This window comes from Amblyomma mixtum, chromosome 3 (genome assembly GCF_055824585.1).
Source record: "Amblyomma mixtum isolate Tamu chromosome 3, ASM5582458v1, whole genome shotgun sequence".
NCBI lineage: Eukaryota > Metazoa > Arthropoda > Arachnida > Ixodida > Ixodidae > Amblyomma > Amblyomma mixtum.
Window position 1 is genome coordinate 48501343 of NC_143014.1, and position 4249 is coordinate 48505591.

The 4249-nt window shown below is 45.4% G+C and overlaps 1 non-coding gene across 1 annotated transcript; it reads left to right on the forward strand.

Moving 5' to 3' along the window:
* Positions 1 to 2189: 2189 nt before the first annotated feature.
* TRNAR-UCG (transfer RNA arginine (anticodon UCG)) lies at positions 2190 to 2262 on the forward strand. The gene has a single exon. It is a non-coding gene; the product is annotated as a tRNA-Arg (tRNA).
* The last annotated feature ends 1987 nt before the right edge of the window (positions 2263 to 4249 follow it).

The following is a 4249-nucleotide window of genomic DNA, read 5'->3' on the forward strand; positions in this document are numbered from 1 at the left end:
TTGAATTTCTTCGGAGGAGAAATTCGAGATGCCCGTGCACTGTGCGATATCATTGCACGTTAAAGAACCCCAGGTGGTCGAAATTTCTGGAGCCCTTCACTACGGCGTCCCTCATAGCGTGAGTTGCTTAGGGACGGTAAACACACACACTCGAGCGCACACACGATCACGCACACACACACACGCAGGTGGAACCAATGGTTAAAACAACCTGGTTTTGCTGCTGCTGGCCAAAAGACCAGTTTGCGATAGCCGCCATAGAAGGAGGAGTCACAGTAGCGACGCGGAGCGTAAGTAAGAGAGAAATAGGTAGAAATTAATTTAATAAAAATAAACACGTCTTTCCATGAGGGCATAAATATTTACTTTCTATTTTCACTTCAGGGGAGCACATTCCAGTGTGCCAGTTAGAGTCAAATCCCCAGCAGCTTGAAAGTGAAGTATTTCCTGGTAATATGGGAATATCACCATCAAATACATCTGAACACAAGCTTCTGCTCATGAAATAAAAGCTGACAAAGTGAACATTTTGCTTTGTTAGTGTTTCGCAGAAGAGCCACCGTCCTATGCAGCTGCACGGAGCTGTTATTTAATATCAGTCCAACAATAGGTTTCAACTTCGTCTACACGCACTCGGCGAAACCACACTGTATTGAGAAAAATGCCTCTTCCCCTCTTTCATTGAGAGCACGGTGTTAAGTGCTATTGTCCCAGCAAAAGTGACAGTCACTGAGACAAACCAGCGCTAAACAGCTCTGCACCCGGGTAGTCTATGAGCGCATTTTCGAATCCATGCATACTGCTTCCAACTAAAAACAGCTCCGAATGCGCATCATGCGTTGAATATACTTCAAAAATTTTACAAAAAAAAATTATTGCGGCAAAAGAAGCAATATTACGTTTATTTGAAAAATAGCATATGGTTGCCAGAATCTCGTGAAAAACACAGTGGCCAGATTTCGAAAGTAAATTACTAATTTATTTCAGAACAATATTCTTTAAGAACCAAATATTACTTCACGGCAATAAAAATGATGACTTAAAATTGGCAATGCGTACGTTATAATTTTGAGTTTATGTAATACGCACATTGTGTCTAGATTTTCGAGCTTTAAAAGTGCATAGTGGCCAGACTTCTATGCTAAATGACTTTTTTTAACACCTTTTAGGAGTACATTATTAATTAACGTCATTCAAAATGATGACGCAAATTTGGCGACGCGTAGATTATGATTCTATGTGTGTGTGTGAGGCACATTGTGTGCAGATTTTCGATGTTAGAAGAGTGGTGGCCAGAGTTATATGCTGACAAAGAAAAACAACTTTTTCTTTTTTGAAACAAGGTTTGCGTTATAGTATACGACGTGTTTTTATATGTGTGGTAAAAAGTTATGATTTCCTTGAAAGGTTCAATTTGCTTTACAGTCTCCAAAATCGACTGCAGTCGACATCGATGGCTGGGCAGGTAAAGCTTCGAATAAAACTAATGTTAGTATAATGTAAAACCATAGCGATAAAGGAACGTTGCATTATTTCTAAGGTTTGACGTATCTCGGAATATTTCTGTTTGGCACGTAGTGAGGTTTTCCTATTAGCAGAACTTTTCTGTTTCATGAGACGGTATTCAAGTAGAACTTTTTGCTGGGATAGATGGTCCATTCTGACGTAAGTTCGGCAGCGCGAATGAAGGTGCCGGAAGGCGTCCCTTCTTCGTTTCTACTTCGAGCTTCTTCATTCGCCCTGCTTTACTTATGCCTTAGAGATTGTGATTGCCATAGAGCGCATGCACAGTCCCGAATTGTCACGAGAAAACTCTAAATGTCACCCATCCGCCGTGATCAATTATGGCACCCTTCACGGTAGGCTGTTTAATCTTGGAGTCGATGCTGTCCGTTTCAAGGGGAATTTTTAAGTAGCACGTATTAATTGTGCTCTGTTGTATTTCGTGTCGCTTTGTAGCCCCAGGCTGCAACGTCTTATTAACTGCGTGGTTAAACGTTTCAAAGTTTAAATGTTTACTGAAGGTCAGGAAAAGTTATTCCAGCGTTTATTTCCAACGTTTATAAAACAACAACAAACGAACATATAGAACAACACACTGACAAAAAAAAAGGAACGTGGTAGTTAATCTTTGGTTACACTCTTCCCCTGTATTAATAAATAAAATAGATGAACCCGGAGGTCTCTGTGGGCCTGTGGCGCAACGGATAACGCGTCTGACTTCGGATCAGAAGATTCCAGGTTCGAGTCCTGGCAGGCTCTTTTTTAATTTTTCCCTTCTTGGCCACCATATTGCGAACGATTTAACATACAAGATATATCGTTCCTGCGACAACCAAAATGTAACCTAGATGGCCAGGTGGTCGAAGTTATTCCGGAACCCTCCACAACGGCACCTCTTTTTTCCCTTACGGCGTGGTTGGGGTGTCCAACGAGAAGTGAGACAATTCCTGCGCCATTTCCTTTCCTCAAAAACCAATCTTTCCACTGTGTGCAACGCGACAGCGGCCAACATACCATCTTATTTGTGTGGGCACGTGAACCATCATTGCTGCTTTGGAAGTATTGCTGTCTTAGAGTATTTCTGTCGGACACGAACCCTTGACAGTGAATACCCGGCCATCGCCGTGGCTATACCATACTGCAGACTCATCCTGGAGAGAGAGAGAGAGATGACTTTTATTTTTCAGCTCAAGTCCGAGCCTTCCTCATCCTGGAATCCAAGCAGGATTGGGAAAGGAAACACAAACCAAAACAGAAACAAAAGGCAAATAATGAAATTTATGCAGTCACACTTTTCAAAGAGGCAATAAAATCCGCTGCATCTTAACAGACAACGACACTCTGTGGCGTTCAAAACGCTACGGCTTCCAGTTACGTCTCGGCCACGCGGTAGCCACTGTTGCATTGCAGGTCACACTGGACGCGACTGTGTGCGCTTCAAAGCGGCACGCGCGAGCAGCCAACGCGTCAGAACACTGAAGAGCATAGAGGTACTTGACGTACTTGAGTGACGTACTTGAGTGTAAACATTCACGCTTTTAAACCCAAAAACCCTACTGAGGGGCATGATGTGGGCAGCCTTCGTGGAGAATGCAGCAGCACTGAGAACGCCCCGGGCACCGTCAGAAATCGTCGGCTGAGCGTGCCTCCACACATACACGCACACGCACACGGACACGCACACGCACGCACGCACGCACGCACGCGCGCGCGCGCGCGCGCGCACACACACACACACACACACACACACACACACACACACACACACACACACACACACACACACACACACACACACACACGCACACACACACACACACACAGTTACTAGAACCAACTCAGTTTCACAGCTCCCCATACCGCCCAGCGGAGAAGAGTGTCCCAAGCGGCGGTCACGAGAACTAACGGCGGTGTAGTCGAGTCTTGCTCCCTGCCGGGCGCGTCGTCTGCTACAGGCCGCGCAGAAGCGAGGAGCGGCCGGCACATATGAGGTTTTGGCGAGCTGCGTTTGCGCTCTACATGGCTGCAGTAAAATAATACTTCAATTGCGGCAGCTTTTCCTTCGAAGCTGCGTGTTATCTTGGAGAACACGTTTGTGTGATGCGAAATTAGGCTTTTAATATTGTGATAAAAGTCCAAAAATGCTGGCAACACCCTCGCGAGCATTGTTTCTTGCTTTGCTCAATGGCTTGTGTTTTCTAGCGCGTACCCCAGTGCATAGTTCCTATAATGTAAAGAGGTCAGACAAAGTTTCAGTGCGTGGGTGCACTCTACTTTAGGAGGGAACGTAGTGAATATTCGAATATCCGCTGCGTTGTCGGTAATGCTGCGGACTCCAGATTGTCACTTTGTGCAGCGCAGCTGGCCATTTCGGAATCCACTTTTGCGATCTCGGAATCTTCTAAGTTACCTCATGGCACTGCTGTCGCGACACACTGGGCACCGCGATCCATTGGAGGCTTTCTATTCGGCGTAGTGCATTTTGGCTTTGAAATATGCGCCTGGAATAAAGGAAACAGCTTCGGAAGAGAGCCTGGTGCCAGCATCCATTTCCCTGTCTCCTAAAGCACTTCCGTACCTTGGACTACATGGGGATAGTGCTTTAGAAGGTCTTCTTCTTCGAAATGGAGATCACAAACTTTGCATTTCGAAGTCTGTTTGCGATCCTTTCTGTGAAGTGCTCCCATCTTTTAAACTCGATGTGGTCTTTTGGCGGCCCGAAGCAATGACGGTCCGTTGAGTCATC